The sequence below is a fragment of the Scomber japonicus genome, chromosome 24, assembly GCF_027409825.1.
Source record: "Scomber japonicus isolate fScoJap1 chromosome 24, fScoJap1.pri, whole genome shotgun sequence".
Taxonomy (NCBI): domain Eukaryota; kingdom Metazoa; phylum Chordata; class Actinopteri; order Scombriformes; family Scombridae; genus Scomber; species Scomber japonicus.
Genome location: NC_070601.1, coordinates 4,723,564 through 4,733,982, shown reverse-complemented (window position 1 = coordinate 4,733,982; position 10,419 = coordinate 4,723,564). Strand labels below are relative to the sequence as shown.

General features: G+C 35.8%; 1 long non-coding RNA gene across 1 annotated transcript; it reads left to right on the top strand.

The window, feature by feature from the left end:
• The first annotated feature begins 2,223 nt into the window (after positions 1–2,223).
• On the top strand, positions 2,224–3,965 carry LOC128354468 (uncharacterized). Its single transcript, XR_008321054.1, has 3 exons — positions 2,224–2,308; positions 2,418–2,517; positions 3,871–3,965. It is a non-coding gene; the product is annotated as an uncharacterized LOC128354468 (long non-coding RNA).
• Positions 3,966–10,419: the final 6,454 nt, after the last annotated feature.

Here is a 10,419-nt window from a genome sequence, read left to right as displayed (position 1 = left end):
TTTGATATAAATTAAATCTTTGATATGAAATGACATTCTTTATATTTATTTAGGTGGTGTTTTAATATTAATGTGAATGACTAATAATGATAATCTAGTCGTGCATCAAACATAATCAGGTTTCTTCAAGAGTGCAACTCTACCAACAATAATAATCCTGATGATATATTTTTAAGCTGAGAGACACAAAGTTTGTATCCTCATGCAAACATCCACAACCAGAACAAATATCAAGAGATTTAATGAATCTCAAAAGAAAATGTGATGTCTTTAATTATTAATCTAAGCTTTTACAAGCAAAAATCAGTGTTTCAAATGCATTCAGTGTACTTTTAAAAAATAAATTTTTCATTTGTAGCTTTAAAGATTTTTACTGGTCATCAGTTTAATCAGTTATATAACTTTTTCCATACAGGTGAATTATAGAGATGTTAAAACTACACTGAGGTCACATTGAAAAAGAATCTTCGGTTTAACCAAATGATATGAACAACGTTATAACCATATACAGTCTATGGTTATAACATGATAAGTTTCATATTATAATGTGATCATTTTCACGTTATAAAGTTATTAGATGTTCAGCTCTGATGCTTTTTTTCTTTTTCTGGCGTGACAGAAATACGTTTCCGTAGATCAGGAGCAGCAACAGTAGGTTAACATTACTTACAGGTGGGAGCTTCTCACAGCATTTAAGTATTACATCAATTCAGAAAAACAATTAGTCCGATAAACAGGGGAAAAAAGAATCAGAGAAAGATCTTTTTTAAAAAAATTCAAGTGAAAGCAATACACTTCCGTACTTAAGTTCTTCAAATGACATAAGAGCAAGATTGTCATTATAGAGGTCAGATACTTCAGCTTTACCCTGAGTCCTTATTTACAGAGAAACAACAACACACAGCAATACTAGATAGATAAATAAAATTAAATATTTGAGCTGATTAAGCACAAATGAAAGTGTGTTGTGTCATGATGTTCATTGTTGAGTAACACACAGTCTGTTTAAATAAACTCAAATTATAAAACAAAACATGATTAATGAAGACTTCCAGTGAGTTAAATCAATTATTCATCTCTAATACAGGAAAAGATGCTGTTGATGGGACAGACCAAGATAAGATAGTACATTTTCACATTAATCAACTATTTGTCTTAATTAACATGACAATATTTTAAATGTTCCATTTTCATGTATGCATCCAGTACTTTAAAAAAAAAGAAAATTGCTGAATTTGTTGATTTGTAGCTTCAAAGAATGTTTCAAGTCAAGTCAAAGTCTTTATTCTTTATAAGTTTATTGTCATTATATTGTGAACAACACAACGAAATTAAAAGTGCTGCTCTGTTAGGTACCACAATAGCAGATTCACATCACACTCAATCACAGATCAAACATAAATAAATAATACATTAAAATAAAATCAGAATATTGCACGTGAAGAGTCAATTGAGTCATTGTATTGCACAGAAGGAGTAATGCTTGACTTGTGTTACTGGTCATCAGTTTAACCAGAAATAGCAGTTATATAACTTTTTACATACCAGGTTAATCACAGAGATGTTAAAACTACACTCAGATCATGTTGAAAATTAATCTTTGGTTTAATCAAATTATATGTACAACTTTATTTAACATGAACATTATTTACAAATGTCTGTCTGGTTTTATGGAGCTACTTTCTCACAGCTTTGACCTGCACTACATTACATTTGTGTGTCCACATTCAGTTTTACTGTATTATTATTATAATATCAAGAACTTTCACTGTGTGACATTTTAATATTTTATTTAAAAAAGGTGTTCTTGATTTAGTAAAGATGTTTCTCTTGTAGTTTTATACAGTCATCAATCATACTGTTGTTAGTTTAACAGATAGAAATAAAACATGTATTCTGACAAACTGATTTATTTAATAACAGCAGTTTAAAAACATGTAATTCAGCACTTTGGCTGCTAAATGATCCACTTTATTTACTGGTCACTAACTTTGTCTGCTGTTACAGTTTGAGCTGTACAGGTAGTGTACACGAGGTTTATCCGAGCTTTTTTTTTTTTAAACACACATTTCACATTATACAGTCATTTGGCACATTTGTTTTTATATATGTGTATATACATATATAAATATATATATATATATATATATATATGTATATACATATATATGATCATTAATAATCACTGTTTGTGTTTTATTTTGCTCAATTTGTTCGAGCAGCAGCAGCAGCAGATTCACAGAGCCTCAAACCACAATGGCAGTATGAGGGAGAGGAGAGTGGCGATTGGTGTGATTTCATAAAAAACGTAAGTTAGCTGCAGAGTGGAATTTATATTTAAATGAGAAACTTTATTTGTCTCTGAATAATAAATACATTTCAGCATTATTATGATTTGAATGGACTTGTTTCCACAGAAAAAATGTTCAGTAACCAGCGATGTCATTGAGGAGCAGTACCAGAAAAACCCCAACGGCAAAATGCCCCTTCCTGGAGAGTACGAGCTGGACTTCAAAGGTTGAGTTATGTTTTAATTATTGTGATGAGATAAAAATGGCAAGGTTCAATTTCTTTAAAATTAAAAGATCTCAGCAACTTTGAGCCAACTGAAGGTAAAATACAAACTGATGTTAGAGTTGAATTAGTTGTGGTGAGTTTAAAGTAGCTGTTGATGCTCAGATGAATTTCCTTTTAAGTCTGTGTAAAGTAAGAATAAATATGTGTTCTGAGTTTGACATACCACAGAAAAGTGTGTTGTTAACCACCCTGCCAAATTTGAATGATTAAAAAAATATAAGTATAAATATATAAATTAGGCTTCAAAATCAGCCTTTTTCTCTGCTCCCAAAACTGTGGGAGTGCCCGCCGAGTCTGCTGAAACCCCGCCCCCTACCAAGTGTCACCTGTCAATCAAAGTCACCACCTCTACCAGAAACATGGACGCTACGTCTGAGAGCTTTCTGCTGCTAACTCAGCTGCTCGCTCGGCGGCTAAGTCGGCTGCTGACTCGGCTAACTGGTTAACTGTAGACTGTAGTAGTAGTAGTGTGTGCTGAATGTTTATACCTCTACAGCAGCAGGGGCGGGTTTATGCTAATCACTGCTGCGTTTCAGACCCGCCCACTAAATCCTGATCACAGAAATCTTGAAACACGGTTTGTGAAGCCTAGCTGAAATGCGTTTTACACCTTTTTTAGAAATACATTTATGACCTATTTAATGTGTTTAGAAGAAAATGTCTGAATTTACTTTATACAGTGTTTAAAGGAATAAAATTCACATTTTTGGAAACGTGCTTATTTATTTTTTGCCAAGAGTTAGATAATAACATTGACATAATACTCTCATATAACTCAGCTACATACGTTCAGCAAGCAGCCAGTTACCCTAGCTCAGCATAAAGACTGGAAGCAGGAAGAAACATCACATAACCTTAAAACCACAACTTGGTTTTTCTTGACGTTTTGGTTTTTGCACAGATTAAACAAATATAACAGATTAATTAATGAACTTGAGAGGTTCATGTAGGCTGACTGTAGCTTCATATTTAGGATACAGATGAGAGTGATATCAAGCTTCTCATTGGTCTTTCTGAAGGAAAGTGAATAGACACATTTCCTAAAATGTTGTATTATTCCTTTAATTGAAATCAGTTTGAATAGTTACAACAAACACTTTCTCTACTCCAGTTATTATTAGAGCTAAATTATCCAGTTCTTTTCATGCTCCTCCTCCTGGGACATTTATAGACAGAAAATGCAAAGAACAACTAATAAAGAATCTTAGCTTTAATATACTGTAACTTCCTTAAACTCCTGAAACATCACATGGAAAATTCAGCTATACTTTACTTTCTGGTATTTTTCCACAGCGATGACCAAAACCAACCTGAAGACCCGCCATGTACGCAAGATCAGACGTGTGATGCTGCCTGCAGGAAGTCTTCCATCTGAGGAGGAATCATCCACCCAGAACACAACATCTGCTGCAGTAACCAGTAATGAAACTAGTGAGTAAAATGTTTTAATATTCAACAGGTTTGATGGTCAAAGTCATGACAGTCAGATTTCACCTGTTGATAACATCAATTATATTCCTCACAGTAACTGTGTTTATATTTTTATGTACTTGAGCACAATTATGAGATACTTTAACTTTACTTGGGTGTTTCCATTTTAAGTTACTTTACATTTTAGGGAAGTATTGAATTTTGTACTCTTATCAACTACAAAACTGTCAAAACTGTCTCCATGACATCAAAGACTGGCTGGCTCACAACTTCCTTCAGTTAAATGAGGACAAGACAGACATGATACTCTTTGGCCTCCCACATCATACCACTTTTATTGCTAAAAACCTCAGTCACCTTTCTGCCTACTGTACGTCAAACCATATTACAAAAATCTGGGTGTTATATTTGAGAGTGATCTCAACTTCAATAAACAGGTAAACTCTGTTGTCAGGTCCAGCTATTTCCAACTCAGAACCATCTCCAAAATCAGGCATTTCCTCTCACCCTCAGGCCTCGAAAGAGTAATTCATGCATTAATATCATCCAGACTGGATTATTGTAACTCACTTTACCATGGCATTCCTCAATCTAGCATTTCCCACCTACAGCTTGTCCAGAACGCTGCAGCCTGGTTACTAACAAGATCCAAAAAACGAGACCACATCACCCCCATCATCACTCCAGGATATCATTCAAAATTATACTAATTCATTACAAATCCCTCCATGGTCAGAACTTCTCACCCCTTACAGCACCAACAGACCTCTCAGATCCTCCCACCTCAGCATGGTGGCAGAGCCCCACTCATGGAGGAGAAAGTCTGTAGCGGCCCCTCGGCTCTGGAACAGAGCCTGCAACTTTGTAACATGATATCAGACTTACTAACTTAGTTTGACGTTAAAACTTGGGATAAGCACTCACTGCATGATGTCACGTTTATTTCTGTTTATGTCGCTTACCAGATGCTTTGTCCAAAGAAACGTACGTTATTTCAACCAAACGCCTGCAGGACAACAAAGCATGAATGGCAAGCTAAGGGGTCGTGTTTATTATTTATTATAGTTCAAAATGTAGTTGTAGCAAATATTCTTGCTAAATATTCTTAACCAACTCTGGCAGTAATTATGACAATCTTTAATTAGCATTACTGGACAGCTTAAAAGTAGTAAAAGCCAACATTATTTGTGGAAAACTAAAGTTACACACCCTTTATCATGCACTGCAACGTCACCCCCCCCCCCCCCCCCCCCTCTCTCCCGTAATTTCCTGTCTCTCTACTGTCAAATAAAGGCGTCTATGCCAGAAAAAAAAGACATGTTATGATTTTTTTTTCTGCAGTGACCCTCTGAATAAATGACAGTAACCAGCGATGACATTGAGAAGCGGTACCTGAAAACCCCCCTACGACAAAATGTGCTTCACAAGGAACAGAGACTGCTGCAAGCTGGACTTTGATGGTTGAGTTGTTTTAAATTCTGTGATAAGAGAAAAATGGTAAAGTTTAATTTCTTTACAATTGTCTGGAAATATAGAGACAGCTGTTAGAGTTGAGTTAGTTGTGGTGAGTTTAAAGTCGCTGTTGATGAATTTCCTTGAAAGAAGTGCTCCATTAAAACCAATTCAATATTCATAAATTAATTAACCAATGTATTACTGGAAATGTTATTCTTCCAAGATATTGAATTGTATACTAGCTTGTAGAAAATGTCCTTTTTTTACATTTTCAGTGGTCCTGGTCTACACTGACTGAAAGACTCTGTTACACTTAATGGAATATAATTTCACATTTAAGAAACTTTTCTTTTTTTTCTTGCCAAGCGATTAGAAGATTGATATACTACTCTCATATTAGTTGTGTAAAGGACAAAAGATTGGAAGTATCTGTACTTTAGTAATGAACAAGTGCTTGCAGGTAACTTTACTGGTAGAAATGAACTTTGTTGAGATCTCAAAAGTTTTAAAATGTTGGCTTAGTTTTGTTAGCCTCCCGAAAAAAACACTGAGACTGTTCCTGGGAGAGAAGACGTTAGTCCTTCTAACTCCATTGTTAACTATTTGCATTCAAGAACACTGCAATCATCTGCTGCTGGTTTATTGGAGGTTTCACAGCAACAGAAAGACAATCAGGGATGAAGCTTTGGTCAATTACGACTCAGAACTATGCAACACACTACTGATAGATATCAGAGAAGCACGTTCACTAAATATGTTTAAGAGAAAGCTAAAAACATATCTCTTCACTTTAGATTTTAACTAGCTTTATCAGTCACTACTGCACTTGTAATTGTATTTTACTTGATTTTGTATTTTTTTATTTTTTTACTTTTACTGTGTACTATTTTATTTTTGTATTACATTTTATATTACATCAATGAAATCAAAACTCTATCCTCATGTTACTTTTATGTAAAGCACAGGTGCTATATACAAATGAAGTTATTATTGTTAATTCATTATGGAGTGATGTATTAAGGTTAACTAACTTTTTATGGAGCCATTAGGTTGTGTGATTGTGATTGTAAAAGAGTTAAACATGTAATTTGATTCTCTTGTATTAAGATTATTGTTAGGTATTAAGTTCCTGTGATCTGGTGCTTGAGTGTTTAAGGAGTGAAATTAATACTCAATAAAACAGGTGAGGTTTTAATATATCATAATATATATAAATATATATGGTATAATGTCATGAAAAGACAACTGGGAAAGAAAACACTTGATGTTAAAACAGAACCTTTTGGGCCACAGTTATAAAATACACATACACATGAACAAATCCTACCAAAACAAGGCATTACCAATCCACAGACCAGTAATACACCTGTAATACCAACCACAGACAGAGCTGCAACTCAAATCCAATCTCTCACCACAGCTCCCATGCCACTCCAGTCAAGCATCAGAAATGCAGGTGATCATGCACGTCACATCTCCAGCTACCTTACCTGCTTCAAACAACGGTGAACAGAACAACATACTTTTCATAAACTTTAGAGAAAAGAGGTTTTTATAGCTTTAAATAATCATAGTAGCCAATCATTTTAACCCAAATGATGTCTTTCTGAGACTCTGTAAAGCTGTTGAAGTTCACATTTCATTGTCTATGTTGTGAGGAGTGTGACTGACGATGATGTTTTTACAGGCCTGAAATATTTCACAACAATTTGTGTGAAATATTTTTTTTTTATTTATACTTCTATTTGTTAAAATATAGTTTCACAAATGTTTTCCAGTCTGTGTTAAAACAGCAGTCAGGTGTCCATATGATCAGTGAAAGAGGTTTCCTCACTGTAATCATTCCTCCTGTTCATACTGACTATTAAAAGATCTTCAAATGTGCTTTCAATGGAAGTGATGGAGGACAGAAACAGTACAGGACATTTATATGTTGATGTGAAGTTCATATTCAGCTCCAGCAGTCTGAGTTAGTCACAACAACTGGAGTTTTTAGCCTCTTTGTGTTTCTCTGTTGAGCTGTGGTGGAAGTATAGTCACAAAAAGACTAACGTTGAAAGATATCTACTTGATTTGACTGCTTTAAAACATAAATGACTTGAAATAAAACCCAAAATGTTCTCTTTAAAAACAGGGATGCACCTACAGAAAGTGGCAGAGGCTTAACACGCTGCCAAAACAAATTAAAATGAAACAACACACACCTAAGGTCAAGACATCTGAATATAAGTGGAAAACCCGCCACAACAAACCACTGGTTACTCTGAACAACCCTGCACAACAAGCGGGACCCCTCTAAGATGCTCCTCTTTCAATTTGACAAAGCAATAGTTCCTCACAAACTATAATCAGAGTAAAATTACTAAAACCCTACACAATGGTGGAGACTATGTAGTGAAACTACAATGAAATGAAGGCCGTTAAATAAAAGCAGGTAAAGGTCCCATAAAACAATAATTATAAAATTCCAGTGAGTAAACCAGTTTCTCAGCAGTGTCAGTCTGCTCTGTAGGGAGATAAAGACGTGTTAATGTCAGTCATTAATATCTACATTAAATGGACCAGCATACATGTAGAAATAAGCCTTGGCTGTACGCAACACTCCTTTAATTCTGAGTTATACTCGAACCCAAGCGGACATCGCCAGGATTACAGCGAGTCGTTTCTGCCGCACCGGGGAAGTCTGTGGTCTGGACCATACAGTCTGTGGTCTGGACCATGCAGTCTATGGACCTGGAAATGTAAAAACCCTACACCGTGCAAAGAGACGGCGCCATGCAGCCTGCAGGAGGAGAAAATCAGACATACTGCAGATATTTGTATTCAGAGACAGTTTAGAAAGTCGCTGCAGGTGGGCAGCAGCAGCAGCAGCCTGAAGTGGGCGTGACTACCTGTTTAACCTGCCTGTTTACAGACAGGAATGATATGAGCAAGAAAATCCGTTTAGATGTAGATTTGTAACAAGTATCGTGGTTCAAAATGTCATAAACTATGAAGCTCACTAATATTTACAGAATGACAGAAGTATTTAGTAAAAAATATTAAACTGAAAATATGACTGCAGCTCCTCAGGTCAAAGATATCGCGAGAGTTATCATTTTTTAAACCCAAATCTTGATCTTTCCTAACTCGCCGATGTGTTGTACAGGTCTCGCGAGAACTGCGCAGATCTAGGCTCTCGAGAATCGGCAACAAGATGCGGCCAGGCTGTGTGAACTATGAACTATTTCTCTCCTTATTCTCAGCAGCGACTGTCAGCGTAAACTTGTCCTACATGTTCACTTGGTGAATACATTAATGAATCTCTGTATACTCTAAATATTCTAACATATCAACAGAATCACGATGAATTTACGTGAAGACTAAATGAGAACATAAAATGTGGATATTTTACTTTGTATTTTGGACCGCAGTGAGAGCCAGTGGTAAGTTTTGGACAATTTAAACTGATATGTTGAGAACAATTATAATATCATGTAGGGATGTCCCGATATGACTTTTTCACTTCCGATACGATACCGATATTGTAGCCTTGAGTATTGGCCGATACCGATATCAATACGATACGATATAGGCACGAATCATACATATATTTATTCCTTATTTTGTTGTGTGGAATGTTAGAAAAGGCTTAATAAAGTGATGTTACTGTTACTGTTACTGATGTTGTAGTGATATAACAGAAAACAATAGTCAGCAACGTAGGTATAGGAAAAACTGACCCATTTATTATTAACCAATTGGTTACATAAATTTTAACCTTCAACATAAGAGTATTACCTCAACAAATCCAATAAAAACAAAATGTTATATTTAAAGTGCAAAATAACCACTGGTTACCAACATCATTATACAATTGAATAGAATAAATTAAATTTTAAAATGCAAACAATTCAAGTTCACTCCAGTTATTTTTTTTACTGTCAGCATATGTTGGAAACAACTGTGGGCAGGGACAAAAACAACAACAACAACACAATATTGTCCACTGTCCAACTGCTCTAAGTTAAGAGTTCACACAGCTCCAGTTTCACTGACTGACTGTGCCCAAAACAATGTAGTAATTACCAGAGGCTTGTTGCTTCGCCTTGCTGCTCACGCGAAAATCCTCATGTTCTTTTTTGTGGTGTTTTTTCAAATGTGCGATGAGGTTGGTTGTATTGAACCTTCCCGGTTCTGTCCCTCCACGGGACACTTGCGCCTGACAAATGTTGCATTTAGCTGCAACGTCTTTGTCCGAGTTTACAGTAAAATACTTCCACACAGCCGACATCACTACACCTTGCTGCAGGCACACACGTTGTCGTTGTTGTGATCACGTAGGCTGTGCATGCTGGATCAGAGACGCTCTTCTTCCGCGGCCGGCACCAACGTTAATTAAGGGGCATTACCGCCACCTATGTTGGAGTGTGATCAAACCAGAGTCACCTATTATTATAGAAGTGCTGGAGCGGTAAATAGACAGCTTATATCGGAGCGTTTATATCGGAGTTTTTAGATTCAGTCCGATAAAATCCGATATTCACTTTTTTGGCTGATATCGGACTGATTTCCGATATCAATATCGGATCGGGACATCCCTAATATCATGGTTTATTTCTGTGCATGTTTTGTGTTGTTTTTCGATTTCAATGTGAATGTAGTAGCCGCACCCTCATGTTAGTTTAGTTTCCTTTATAAAGTGACAAGTTTGGGCTTGTGGGGTACGTCCAACTTTCCAAGTCGGAAATCCGACTTCCTTGAAAAGAGGAAGTGCTGTGTGCTGTAAACAGTTTCATAAAGTTGGGTTAAGGAATAGTGAAATGACGAGGAGTCGAGAGGTTTTAAAGAGATATTTCTCTCCTAAACTGCTGGAAATTACTCGAGGCACTTGTTCACTTTATGTCCATCATTTTTGCATTAATACTGTAACGACCTGAGCAACATGTTTAAAAAACGTCTTCTAAACATCTGTCC